The 15,480-nt window shown below is 44.3% G+C and overlaps 1 long non-coding RNA gene across 1 annotated transcript in view; it reads left to right on the forward strand.

Annotated features, from left to right (window-relative positions):
• Positions 1-1,397: 1,397 nt before the first annotated feature.
• The window catches only part of LOC140411739 (uncharacterized), a 122,993-nt gene continuing 108,910 nt past the window's right edge, over positions 1,398-15,480 (forward strand). The window contains exons 1-2 of the long non-coding RNA XR_011940980.1: positions 1,398-1,588; positions 2,107-2,145. This is a non-coding gene — a long non-coding RNA (uncharacterized lncRNA). The remainder of the gene's footprint in view (positions 1,589-2,106; positions 2,146-15,480) is intronic.

Here is a 15,480-nt window from a genome sequence, read left to right on the forward strand (position 1 = left end):
TTTACAGTTTATAGCGTCTTTAAGAAGATTAGCTTGGTATTGTGAATTGGTAGAACATTTGATGACATTCTTCGAGACAGGCTGGTTTGTGGGTTACACAGTGAAGCTATTTTGAGGAAGCTGCTTACTGTAAGCGATTTAACTCTGAAAGCTGCTGTGGACGTTGCCACATCTATGGAGTTTGCTGCAAGAGAAACTTTGTGGATAGGGGCTAGAGCAAAGGACCACAAAATGGATACCTCAAGGGACAAGGCTGCAAAGATGCAACCATTTTACTGTTGTATACAGGTTGGACACTGAAAGGAAATGAAAATGAAAATTAAATGAAATGAAAAATGAAGTGAGGGAATGCTGGAGTAAATCAAATACATGCAAGAATGGCGGTAAGAAGTGCCATATTGCGAAGGTGGGCTCAGAAAGCCCCTTTACCAAGAAGCTGCAAGGACAACAACACAAGTAAACAATCTAGTAATGTCTACAAATTAGTGGCTGAAGCTCTTGATCACTCAAAAGACAGCAAAACTGAACTATTGCAAGAGCTTAAGCTAGGTTTCTTGTCAATGCAGGGCGATCAATATCGTTTTTGGGCATATCCAAAACTTCAATGTCATGAAATTAAAATGCAAGTAGATATGCAGGCGCAGCGGTATCACTAATACAATTTATCATCAAAAGCTGAAACATCTGCCTTTAAAACCATATAATGTGAAGGATGTACACTGAAGAGGCCATATCATGAATAGGATGCATTATGGTGAAGCAAATGGGCAGACAGCGAAGTTGCCTCTTCACGTGGCCCGCGGAAACTTTCCTGCTCTATTTGACAGAGATTGGTTGGCAAAGATTTGGCTTAACTGGGAAACAGTCAATCAATTAGTGCAATGAAAGAGCAAATTGCAACAACTTCTGAAACACAGAAAATATTCGGTCCTTACCCAACTAAATAGCCCAAACCCATCTTCCCCTCATCCCCTTTGATCCCCTTTGCCCCAGGTTCTACATCTAACTGCTTCTTGAAAACTTCTTGAAAAAGTATGAGAAGGTGTTTAAATATTCACTTGGTTCTATGGCTGGAGTTGAGTGACACCAAAATCTCATGCCAGACAGCACACCCAAATGTTTCAAAGCTGGAACCATATTATATTCCATTAGGCTTCAGGTTGAATAAGAACTGGAAAGACTAGTATGGAGAGGAGGTATTTAACCTGTTGCTACAAGTGATTGGGCAACACCAATTATTCCTGTATTAAAGCGAGATGGGAATTTGTGGAGATTTAAAATCTACTATTAACTCAGCTTTGTGTGTAAATCATTAACCACTGCTACTGATTGAAGGCTTGTTTGCTGGACTTTTTGAAGGACAGAAATTCAGTAAAATGGACTTTTCCACAGGCTGATCCGCAATTGAATGTGACTGCCAAATCACAGCCACTCCGAATCATCGTAACGCAGAAAGGTTTGTTTCGTTACCGCAAACTTCCAACTTGGAATAATATCTGCACCTGCCCTTTATCAAAGATCCACGGATCACATTCTAAGTGGTTTTATTGGCGAACTCTGAAGCAGCTACAGAATGACAGCCTGAGAGGTAAGAAAGAAACATGTGACTTTTTCATGTCATCCATCAATCTATTGGGGATATTATCAGAAAAAATGGCTTACACACAAAAGAAAATGTCAGCAATGTTAGAAGCACCATGATCTCAAACTGTGACACAATTAACGTAATTTTTAGGATTGATCAAATATTATGGTAAATTTGTGCCGAATTTAGAAATATGATTGAAGCCTTTGCACATGTTGCTATGTGTCAAACAGGCATGGCACTGGTCAGAAGAATGAGAAAATGCACACAATGAAGTGAAAGAAACTTTACTGAAGTCAGAGCTGTTAGCTCATTATAATCCAAAAATGAAGTTGCAATTAGCTTGTGATGCCTCACCCTATGGGGTTGATGCAGTCGTCTCGCACAATATGCCTTAAGGAGAGAAGCGACTGATAACATTTGCTTCACGCACTCTTACTGGCGCAGAAATTAATAATGCTCAGCTAGAAAAAGAACGTTCCACCGTGACCTTGATGCACATTATTTTACCCTTTTGGCAGATCGTCGACCCTTGGCTAGAATCTTTGGGCCATACAAAGGTAAACCACTTTTGGCAGCTAGTAGATTGCAAAGATGGTCATTGATATTGTCGACACACACTTATAGTATTCAGTATCATAAGCCCGAGCAGCATGCAAATGCTGACGTTTTACTACGATTGCTATTACAAGTCAGGCATTCCCCAGAAGAAAATGTTGTCAATATTTTGTAGTTTTCACTCGTGGAAAGTGTACCTGTGATTAAATCTCAAGTTCAAAGATATACAAGAACCAATCCTGTAATGGGAAAGATGATGAACTTGGTCCAAAAAGGCACGCTGTCAAACGTTCATGAGGAATATCCAGACGTCAAGCCCTACATCACATGGAGACTTCAGCTGACAATACAAAATAGAGTTCTACTATGGGGCATGGTTGTGATTATTCCTCTGTTCTTATATAGAATCCCCACAGTGCAGAAGAAGGCCATTCAGCACATTGAATCTGCACCTGCCCTCTGAAAGAGCAACCTACCTAGGCCCCAGGCCCACGGCCTCACCCTTTTAGCCTGTAACCTCACCTAACCTTTGGACACTAATGGGCAATTTAGCATGGCCAATCCACCTAACCTGCACACCTTTGGACTCTGGGAGGAAACTGAAGCACCGAGAGGAAACCCACGCAGACACGGGGAGAATGTATAAACCCCACACAGACAGTCACCCAAGGCCAAATCAAACCCGGGTCTCTGGAACTGCGAGGCAGCATTGCTAACCACCGTTCCACTGTAGTAGTAGAGTCCTTTACCAATTGCATGAGGGACATCCTGGTGTGGTAAGGATTTTGGTGGCCAGGATTAAATGCTCAAATTGAAGAGAAAGTTGGGCAATGCCAATCTTGTGCAAAACTAAGGAGCATATTATATCCGTGGAATGGCCGACTCAGCATGGCAGAGAATACAATCGATTATGCTAGTCCACTGGAGGGTGACATGTTCTTGGTCACTGTGGACGTGTACTCAAAATGGCCAGAAGTCGAGATAATGAATTGAACGATGACTGAGCCGACCATTGAAAAACTAGACAAACTATTTGCAAGATTCGGAACACCAGAGCAGATTGTCAGTGATAATAGTACACCGTTTACTTCAAAGTAGTTTGAGGAGTACTTGAAAGGGAAAGGTATGCAGCATCTCAAGTCAGCTCCCCGTAACTCCTGATCATCTTATTAATCAAGAACCTATCTATCTCTGTCTTAAAGACACCCAGTGATTTGGCCTCCACGGCCTTCTGTGGCAATGAGTTCCACAGATTCAGAACCCTCTGGCTGAAGACATTTCTCTTCATCTCATTTTTAAAAGATAGTCTCTTCAGTCTGAGGCTATGCCCTTGGGTTCTAGTCTCTCCTACGAGTGGAAACATCTCCATGTCCCCTCTATCAAGGCCTCTCAGTTTTCGGTATCATTAAAACTGAACCCAACTGCTCGAGTTGCCAAATTCATAAGTTTGATGAATACTGATTCACACAATGGTGGCGGGTCTAGATCGACATGATATAGTGCTGTAGGGCAAATATCTATGGCTTGCTTGAGTGAAACTTAATGATTATGCTAACAATGTCAATTGAGCACATGGACACAGCTTTGGTATTGATATGTAATTCCTGTATGATGAATTTAAATGTGAGGGAATCCTACAACATGTCTGTGGAAAACCTGCTCAAAACTTGTCGTCACAAATCTATTGACGACTTCACATTGTGCAGAACTGGTCATAAATAAGATAGGGCGAAAAAGGGACATAATATTTGTGTGTCTTAGGCAGCCCATATATAGACGGAAACAGCGATCCATGAGGACAAAATCTTTCCTATATATCACACGGCAGCTCATGGTTCTTACACAATTCCAACAAGCATTTTTTAAATCCAGATTGCCAACAAATCACTACTCTTTTTTCATATAGTATAAATTGTTGCTCCCTTTACATTTATAAATTGTCTTGATGAGTACAAGATGAAAAGCTTCGGCAAAAAAAGTATCTTTTTTTCCATCAATACTGTCTACTTTTCAGGGAAGTCATTCAGAAGCTAGTGATTATATCTCAAGCTAGGGAACAGGCCTTGTGGCGGCCTCCTTTTCTTTCAAGCACTTACTTCTTTTTAAAAATAAATTTAGCGTACCCAATTCATTTTTTTCCAATTAAGGGGAAATTTAGCATGGCCAACCCACCTACCCTGCACATCTTTTGGGTTGTTGGGACAAAGCCCACGCAAACACGGGGAGAATGTGCAAACTACATTCGTAACCAGAGCCGGGATAAAACCTGGGACCTCGGTGCCGTGAGGCAGCAGTGCTAACCACTAAGCTACCGTTCGGCCCTCAAGCATTTACTTCTTGAAGATAATCGTTTTGGCTGAGGCAGAATTCTTGATTTTATAAATGCTGCTTCTTCATCTGCTGAATTTCCACTCTCAATATTCTCCTCTTTGTAATGGCATATTCTGTCTAGGTGGAAATAATTTTCTCTGGAGCATATTGTGCATAGTCATCATCAGTGGTCAGATATCATCGGAGCTCCTGTACCCAGTAAATGTATCCTGATCCAGATAAATGGACCTGGGTCTCCAGTGGGACAGAATCAGAACTTGCCCCCAAACTCCACCTTCAATAGAATTATTACTCCAATAGGCATGGGGTGGCAGAGTTGGATACAACACCAGGGTTCACATCAGTGACCATTGCCATTTAGCTGAAGGTTCCTCAGGATCTTCTCCGCAGCTGAAGGTTCCTCAGGATCTTCTCCGCAGCATACTATGCATGAAAGATGGAAGGATCCATGAAGCCAAGTTATGAAAACTTGACCCTTCCACAGCTCCCAGTAAAATGAATGGTGACGGGGACGACATTAACCTGCTGTGTGAAGCAATGCGGATCGCTTTGCCTTCAGGTACACAGAGGCTGTATTTAACCTTATATGTTCTGACTGTACGTGGTTGACAGAGTAGACCATTCAATGAAACCAGCTGAGGACGAGCCTTAAGGATATATCCTTCAGCATTAATGCTTCAGTTAAACAACAGAGGAGGCGCACCTTGAAATTGTAAGCCACGAAGGGGTGGCTGAATGTAAAACTGTTCTGAATCGTGATCAACCTCTTATTTCTTGATCCTTTCCATGCAACTTCCCAGAGGGGAGATTTTTGCACACAGAGGGTGGTGAGCATCTGAAACGAGCTGCCAGAGGCAGTGGTAGAGGCGGGTACAATTTCTTCCTTTCAGAGCAGTTAGACAGTTACATGGGCTGGGTGGGTATAGAGGGATAAGGGTCAAATGCGGGCAGGTGGGACTAGCTTAATGATAGAAACCGGGCGGCATGGACAAACTAGGCCGAAGGGCCTGTTTCCGTGCTGTAAAAATCTACAACTCTACAAAATACAAAAAGCTATCAAAGGATGTTCAGTCGAACTAACTCTGTCTTTTAGAATTCAGTCAATCAGGTCAAACACCACATATACTAGTGATAAAATAATCAATATATTTAATACAATACATTTTTTTCTATTCTTTAACATATTCATATATTTTATTAATATAGAAATATCTATTCCATCTTCTGTCATTATTCTTTTAACTTCTTTCTAAACTCCAGTCTCTAGGCTTGCTTATTCTTACATGACCCAATACATCTTCTTTACTGAGGAATACTACAACAGCTGTCAGCACCCTTTAAAATAAATCTCTTTTTGGGTGGTTTCTCATTTGATCTGTTTTCTGTACAGACCTACACCTCTTGAAAAGCAAGTACATCTCATTTCATTGTTTCATGCTTTGTTCCGTATCTTGCTCACATCACCATGTCTTTCTATTTCCCTTCTGTTGTACATCCAGAATAAAGAGCTGGCAAATGTGCGTATTATCAGTTTCTTTCACCATTGCAAGTACCTTCATTGTTTCCTGCCTTCTTCATTCTCTTTGGCCTAAAGAGAAAAAAATGACATCAAGACCTTCAATTTGTCACAGTAGCTCCTTCATGCTGCAGTCATCCAGATCACTGTTTACTATGGTGCCTCCAAAATAACAAAATAACAATATTAACTCATCAGAGACCAGACCTGGATACTGCACCTGAAATCTAATCTAATTGTTGACATAATTTGAATAATCATTTACTTGCATTTGAACTTAAAAGTTCTTTCATATATACAACAACACCTAACCTGTCAATTGTACCACCAATCAATCTTCTTGGGTTAATGATATTTTTAATGGAAGTTACCATTTCTTTTTTTACTCAGAGACCATTGCCGGAATTGAGAGCTGGCAAGACCCCCGCTTTGTATCATTCTGGGGAGGCCATTGATACATGCTAAGTGGGCCGTTCCCCAGGATAAGAACCATGGTACCACCTACCGAGGGTTGGTGGCCAATGAGAGGCTGGTAGCTGTTTCAAATGGCATTGCCACCAGTGAGAGTATGGCTGGAACTGGTACAACAATCACTTGAGGCCCAGGACCCAGGCCACAGGTGAACGATGGTGAGAGGGGTTCGTAGATGGAGGTCACAAGAGAGGGCGTGTAAAGTAGCGAAGGGGAGTGGGCAGCAAGGGCAGGGAGATGGCTCTCAACATCTACCTATTCCTCCCCGATGCTGGATCCCTCAATCGGGTACTGATGGCCTTTAAAATTTAACGACTATCATAGAACATAGAACATAGAACAATACAGCGCAGTACAGGCCCTTCGGCCCACGATGTTGCACCGAAACAAAAGCCATCTAACCTACACTATGCCATTATCATCCATATGTTTATCTAATAAACTTTTAAATGCCCTCAATGTTGGCGAGTTCACTACTGTAGCAGGTAGGGCATGCCACGGCCTCACTACTCTTTGCGTAAAGAACCTACCTCTGACCTCTGTCCTATATCTATTACCCCTCAGTTTAAAGTTATGTCCCCTCGTGCCAGCCATATCCATTCGCGGGAGAAGGCTCTCACTGTCCACCCTATCAAACCCCCTGATCATTTTGTATGCCTCTATTAAGTCTCCTCTTAACCTTCTTCTCTCCAACGAAAACAACCTCAAGTCCATCAGCCTTTCCTCATAAGATTTTCCCTCCATACCAGGCAACATCCTGGTAAATCTCCTCTGCACCCGTTCCAAAGCCTCCACGTCCTTCCTATAATGCGGTGACCAGAACTGTACGCAATACTCCAAATGCGGCCGTACCAGAGTTCTGTACAGCTGCAACATGACCTCCCGACTCCGGAACTCAATCCCTCTACCAATAAAGGCCAACACTCCATAGGCCTTCTTCACAACCCTATCAACCTGGGTGGCAACTTTCAGGGATCTATGTACATGGACACCTAGATCCCTCTGCTCATCCACACTTTCAAGAACTTTACCATTAGCCAAATATTCCGCATTCCTGTTATTCCTTCCAAAGTGAATCACCTCACACTTCTCTACATTAAACTCCATTTGCCACCTCTCAGCCCAGCTCTGCAGCTTATCTATATCCCTCTGTAACCTGCTACATCCTTCCACACTATCGACAACACCACCGACTTTAGTATCGTCTGCAAATTTACTCACCCACCCTTCTGCGCCTTCCTCTAGGTCATTGATAAAAATGAAAAACAACAACGGCCCCAGAACAGATCCTTGTGGTACTCCACTTGTGACTGTACTCCATTCTGAACATTTCCCATCAACCACCACCCTCTGTCTTCTTTCAGCTAGCCAATTTCTGATCCACATCTCTAAATCACCCTCAATCCCCAGCCTCCGTATTTTTTGCAATAGCCTACCGTGGGGAACCTTATCAAATGCTTTGCTGAAATCCATATACACCACATCAACTGCTCTACCCTCGTCTACCTGTTCAGTCACCTTCTCAAAGAACTCAATAAGGTTTGTGAGGCATGACCTACCCTTCACAAAGCCATGCTGACTATCCCTGATCATATTATTCCTATCTAGATGATTATAAATCTTGTCTCTTATAATCCCCTCCAAGACTTTACCCACTACAGACGTGAGGCTCACCGGTCTATAGTTGCCGGGGTTGTCTCTGCTCCCCTTTTTGAACAAAGGGACCACATTTGCTGTCCTCCAGTCCTCTGGCACTATTCCTGTAGCCAATGATGACATAAAAATCAAAGCCAAAGGTCCAGCAATCTCTTCCCTGGCCTCCCAGAGAATCCTAGGATAAATCCCATCAGGTCTCGGGGACTTATCTATTTTCAGCCTGTCCAGAATTGCCAACACCTCTTCCCTACATACCTCAATGCCATCTATTCTATTAGCCTGGGGCTCAGCATTCTCTTCCACAACATTATCTTTTTCCTGAGTGAATACTGACGAAAAATATTCATTTAGTATCTCGCCTATCTCTTCAGACTCCACACACAATTTCCCATCCCTGTCCTTGACTGGTCCTATTCTTTCCCTAGTCATTCGCTTATTCCTGACATACCTATAGAAAGCTTTTGGGTTTTCCTTGATCCTTCCTGCCAAATACTTCTCATGTCCCCTCCTTGCTCGTCTTAGCTCTCTCTTTAGATCCTTCCTCGCTACCTTGTAACTATCCATCGCCCCAACCGAAACTTCACACTTCATCTTCACATAGGCCTCCTTCTTCCTCTTAACAAGAGATTCCACTTCCTTGGTAAACCACGGTTCCCTCGCTCGACGCCTTCCTCCCTGTCTGACCGGTACATACTTATCAAGAACACGCAGTAGCTGATCCTTGAACAAGCCCCACTTATCCAGTGTGCCCAACACTTGCAGCCTACTTCTCCACGTTATCCCCCCCAAGTCACGTCTAATGACATCATAATTGCCCTTCCCCCAGCTATAACTCTTGCCCTGCGGTGTATACTTATCCCTTTCCATCATTAACGTAAACGTCACCGAATTGTGGTCACTGTCCCCAAAGTGCTCTCCTACCTCCAAATCCAACACCTGGCCTGGTTCATTACCCAAAACCAAATCCAACGTGGCCTCGCCTCTTGTTGGCCTGTCAACATATTGTTTCAGGAAACCCTCCTGCACACACTGTACAAAAAACGACCCATCTATTGTACTCGAACTATATCTTTTCCAGTCAATATTTGGAAAGTTAAAGTCTTCCATAATAACTACCCTGTTACTTTCGCTCATATCCAGAATCATCTTCGCCATCCTTTCCTCTACATCCCTAGAACTATTAGGAGGCCTATAAAAAACTCCCAACAGGGTGACCTCTCCTTTCCTGTTTCTAACTTCAGCCCATACTACCTCGGAAGAAGAGTCCCCATCTAGCATCCTCTCCGCCACCGTAATACTGCTCTTGACTAGCAGCGCCACACCTCCCCCTCTTTTGCCTCCTTCTCTGAGCTTACTAAAACACCTAAATCCCGGAACCTGCAACATCCATTCCTGTCCCTGCTCTATCCATGTCTCCGAAATGGCACAACATCGAAGTCCCAGGTACCAACCCATGCTGCCAGTTCCCCTACCTTGTTTCGTATACTCCTGGCATTGAAGTAGACACACTTCAAACCACCTACCTGAACACTGGCCCCCTCCTGCGATGTCAAATCTGTGCTCCTGACCTCTATACTCTCATTCTCACTTACCCTAAAACTACAATCCAGGTTCCCATGCCCCTGCTGCATTAGTTTAAACCCCCCCAAAGAGCACTAACAAATCTCCCCCCCAGGATATTTGTGCCCCTCAGGTTCAGATGTAGACCATCCTGTCTGTAGAGGTCCCACCTTCCCCAGAAAGAGCCCCAGTTATCCAAAAATCTGAATCCCTCCCGCCTGCACCATCCCTGTAGCCACGTGTTTAAATGCTCTCTCTCCCTATTCCTCATCTCACTATCACGTGGCACGGGCAACAACCCAGAGATAACAACTCTGTTCGTTCTAGTTCTGAGCTTCCATCCTAGCTCCCTGAAAGCCTGCCTGACATCCTTGTCCCCTTTCCTACCTATGTCGTTAGTGCCAATGTGGACCACGACTTGGGGCTGCTCCCCCTCCCCCCTAAGGACCCGGAAAACACGATCCGAGACATCACGTACCCTTGCACCTGGGAGGCAACATACCAAACGTGAGTCTCTCACGCTCCCACAAAATCTCCTATCTGTGCCCCTGACTATAGAGTCCCCAATTACTAATGCTCTGCTCCTCTCCCCCCTTCCCTTCTGAGCAACAGGGACAGACTCCGTGCCAGAGGCCCGTACCCCATGGCTTACCTCTGGTAAGTCCCCCCCCCCACAAGTATCCAAAGCGGTATACTTGTTTCTCAGGGGAACGACCGCAGGGGATCCCGGCACTGACTGCTTTTTCCCAGTCCCTCTTACTGTTACCCACCTACCTCCAATCTTTGGTGTAACTAATTCCCTGAAGCTGCTATCTATGATCCCTTCTGCCTCCCGAATGATCCGAAGTTCTTCCAACTCCAGCTCCAGTTCCCTAACTCGGTCTTGGAGGAGCTGGAGATGGCAGCACTTCCTGCAGGTAAAATCAGCAGGGACACTAACTGCATCCCTCACCTCAAACATCCTGCAGGAGGAACATTGCACTCCCTTCCCTGCCATTCCTCTAACTTTCTACCAAGATCTGGCTAACAACTAAATTAAATTTTTATAAAAAATAATAATAATATAATAAAAATATGGTACTTACCTCAGACCAATGGGTTTTATTATTAGGTTAGAGGAGGAGGGCGGGTGGGAGACACTACACGTGTAGTGTCTCGGGTTTCCTCTCCACCAGAATTTATTGGTGAGGGTCTTCCCAGACGTCCGCGGGTCGACTTCCTGTTCCCGCCTAAAAAACTAATTAAAAAAAAAAGAAAAATTCTCAGCTCCTGCTGAAATTGACTAACCAGCCAGCTCCACTCCCGCCGAAATCGACTGGCCTGCCCCTGCAAAGACAAGTGCTTTTAAAGGTTGACTTACCTCCCAGCAACCTCCTTCCGCAATGCTCCCGCTGAAACTGACTCACCAGCTGTTCTCACGCCGAAATCGACTGGCCTGCCCCTGCAAAGACAAGTGCTTTTAAAGGTTGACTTACCTCCCAGCAACCTCCTTCCGCAATGCTCCCGCTGAAACTGACTCACCTATTTCCGTTCCATTCCTATTTCCATTCCCACCCAAAGGAATATCACCAATTTTCTCAGACAAACCGGTTATCAAATCTCAAACTAAGGCACACATTTGTCAATAGTCGGCTACTTCCTTTGTTTAGCATGCACGCAATCCTGCATTGCAGCAACAATAGGTTGACACCTCATTTCTGGTATGGTGCTGCATCTTCTACACACTTCACTGAACCAGGGTTCATCATCTGACTGGAGTGAAGGACATGCAATGACAGGTTTCAATGGAATTCACAGATATTGCTGCTTCAGCAACCAATGCCTGAAATAAAAAAAACTCATACCAAACTGTAACTGTCAGAATACAGAATATATCAAATGGCCTGAGTTCTGTGTCCCCAAAACTCTTGAACCAGTACACTGAAGCTATCTCGCGAGACATAAAGGTCTACCAGCTTGCAACACTGGAGGTAGGAGAGGGTGGGCGAGTTGTTGATCACCAAGAACTTGAGATACCAGATGACATTGCACTGAGTGCAGAGTCAGAAGAGGCACAAGAGGAAACTGTAACCAAAGTGCAAGCAAGGAATCTGGAATATAGATTAAGATTGAAAGTGAAGAAGACCAAGACCCTGATGATGAGGCCTAACCCCAGAAAGAAAAAAATGAAATAAATGGACAAGTCCAGGAACAAGTCAAAATGTTCACATACCCTTGGGCAGATTATCACAGACAATGAGAGATATGATTGAGATTTGAAGCAGGATTAAGATAGCCAAGACCAGCTTTGTCAGAATGAAGGATGTGTTAACATCAAAGAAACTGAATGTGAAAAGAATTGTAAGGCGCTACATTTAATCATCTATGTCATATGTCTCAGAGACTTAGACAATAAACAAAAGAGACTATTGATAAGGTGAATGCATTCGAGATGTGGACACACAGGAGGGTGTTCTGCACATCCTGCACCACCAGAAAGATGAATAAAGAAGTGCTGGAAATGGCTAGAGAAAAGAGAAAATTAGTGCATAACAGCGAAGAGAGAAAGGTACCATATTTTGGTCACATCATTAGAGCAGACAGTAGACAGAGACAATTATTGGAAAGAAAGATGAATGGAAAATATAGGAGGAAAGGAGAGGAAAAAATGGATGAGGGTACAATGGACTGGTTGCAGTTGACCTGCATGGAATGTGTAAGGGCAACACAAGATTAACAGAGGTGGAGATCCATGGCAGTCACCTACTGGCAAGAAGGTGCCACCAACAAATGAATGAGCCAAATGATCATTGGCACATTATAAAGGATTGCGAATGGTGGATGCATTCAGATCATTGACAATAAGACAAACCAATCAACAAGTGTGTTGGACTTTTCCTTTGTACATCCTGATTCCTCCACCCCCCTCCCTCACTGTCCAATCTGTGAAGAGAACAGTCAGGGACACAGCAATGAGATGCAGAGAAACTATTTGAACCAGAGGATCCACTCTGAAGGAAGTTTGAACTCTTTCTTGCATATTTATAAAAATTCGAACACAGAAAGTGGATCTTTTAAACAATATGTGGTAGCACGAATTGGAAAGAGGATAAGAACAAAAAATATACAAGGGCTCATTTATTTATGTAACTGCAACTCAGATTTATTCATTCATGCAATTGCTATTGTAAGGGAGTATGTACTTATTCATTTACATGTAGTGCATAATAATTGTATCACTGGAACAATGGAACAGGAAGTAATTACAGGTAAAATTCAAAGGTACGCTTCATATCTAAACAGCAACGCATCTCAAAGGTGGGACTCACCCGAAGGGTGAGCAGGGCACCAAATCACAGTTGTTCATTCGGCTGATTGGTTGAAAGATTGCATTGACTAAATACAAAACAAACCTCGGGGTGTCCATAACTTGAGTCACAAATACACGATTGTGACTAATAAATCCAATAAGGAATTCAACAGAAACTCCTGTGGTTCGAATGTGGAACTCTCTACCAAATGGAGCAGTTTAGACAGGGAGTACAGATGCATCGAAGAAAAATTTGGAGAGGAACAACAGGGGGAAAGGAAGAAGGCTATGTTGATAGGAGTAGAGAAATAGAATGGGAGGAGCATCATTTGCAGCATAAACACCAGTTTAGGCCGATTATTTGTACAGAATGCTCTGTTTCTGTGCTGCAAGAATACCCTAGAAACTATTTGATTCCTGCAAGTCAAATATCATCAACAATCCTGTCCTTCTAATAAAATCACTTTGGGGTGGATCCTCCTCCACTCGCCACCGGTAGCGGGGTTCATGATCCGGTGGAGAATCGAACGTCAGGTTAAAAATGGGATTGGCGTCCTATACGCGCCGTACCGCCGGGAGGATGCAAGTGGGTCATTTGCACCCATTTTTATCCAATTAACTGCTGGAAGCCAGATTCTCCAGCAGTGCTCAAAGCAGCATCAGGCTTCCCCAAAAACCCAACAGACTAAAAAGGGCTTGAAATACTTGACAGCCTTTGAAATGCAGACCTTCTATTCAATTTCACACAGCAATACATTGCATTAGCCAGTGATACTCCAGGTTTGATGGGGGGGGGGGGGAGGGGGGGGCTTTATTAGGGCCTCTGTTGGGGGTTTCTGGGATGGTGATCTCTGTTGGGGTCTCTTTTGGGGTCTCTGATGAGAGAGCCTGAGGGGGGTCTCTGTTGGGGGTATCTGTTGGGGATCTCTAATGGGGCATGTGAAGGGGGTGTCTCTGTACAGGGGGTGGTTAGATGGGGGTGTCTGATGGCTGGGTCTAATGGGTGATCGGCGGGGGGGGGGGGTCAGGTCACCCTTATGCATGCATGTTGTGGGATGGTGTGACCCTTTTTCCTGTGGTGATAAGAGGGAGGATGCCCCCACGTGTCAGCGGCGTGGAGGCGAGGGGCAGAATTTGCATTGTGGGGGAGGCAGGCAGCTGCCGCACCTCAGTATTGGGCTACCCACTCAAAATGGCGGCCCCTTACCAGGATTCAGACACAAACCTGCGAGATCCCTGCATGGCAAAGGAGGGGGAATCGCATACCAGGTCCCGTTCCTAGTGCCAACAGAGAGCAGGAGCAACTGTACTCCAGCAGAAGGACTTAGTGTCAGGAATGGAGAATCCTGCCCTCCACCACAACTAAAAACTACCATTCAGCATCACACTGTTTTCAGTCAGTACTTCCTTTGCTTAGTTAAATCAGAGTTTCATCTACAAATTATAGTTCTAATGACAGCTTTGGCAATAGTCTCAGTCTAGATGATTAAACTAAATATGCTGCCAGTGTCTTTCATCACTCACCTGACTGGAGTTTGCACAGTCAACAGGAGAGTACATAATTTTTTGGAGGCCAAAAGCACACATGCCACTATGGATGTGTTTCCAATGTCCACGTGCTATATGAAACTGAAAGTATTTGGTGTTCTGGCTTCCCCCAAAATACCAGGGACTGGATTCTCCGATTCTGGGGCTATGTCCCCACGCCGGCATGGCAACAGTGGCCAATTCCCCGTTTGGCTGGGGGCTAGCAGGACGGCAGCATAGACCATTTTTTTGGAATATGTTTGGACCATGGAATGAAAAAAATAAGCAAGCACCGAAAATCCACCATCAGTGAAAAGGAACACAAAACAATTCTTATCATAGATTCTCTACAATGCAGAAGGAGGCCATGCAACCCATCGAGCCTACACTGACGCTCTGAAAGAGCATCCAATCTCAGCCGAGTGGGCCCTTCCCCATTCCTGTAGCCCCATAACCTTTGGACACTAAGGAACAATTTAGAATGGCAAATCCACCAAACATGCAGATCATTGGACTATGCGATTCCCTCTCCTTTGCCATGCAATTTATGCATGGTGGGGATCTCGTAGGGTTGCGACTGAATCCTGGTATGGGGCTGCCATTTTGAGGGGGAAAGTCAACACAGTCACCCAAGGCCGGAATTGAATCAGGGTCCATGGCGCTGTGAGGCAACCGTGCTAACCACTATGCCACATGCCACCAAAGCAAATAATAGAGGCACATTTTTGAGGAGGAAAGGGGAACATTATTTGTATTTGGTTTATTCTCTTCATAAGAGGTGAGCATGTTTGGCAAGGTCAGCATTTCTTGCCCATCCCTCATTGTCCTTGAGAAGGTGGAGGTGAGCTGCCTTCCTAAACGGTGAGAAGCCACGTACATCCACAGGGGGGTGCTATTTCAAATTTGTGACCCAAACATTGAAGGGTGTATTTTAAGTCAAGTTTTGTGAAGCAGTTGGCATCCATTGAGCCCACATCCCGTAGAAGC

This window comes from Scyliorhinus torazame, chromosome 4, assembly GCF_047496885.1.
Source record: "Scyliorhinus torazame isolate Kashiwa2021f chromosome 4, sScyTor2.1, whole genome shotgun sequence".
Taxonomy (NCBI): Eukaryota; Metazoa; Chordata; class Chondrichthyes; order Carcharhiniformes; family Scyliorhinidae; genus Scyliorhinus; species Scyliorhinus torazame.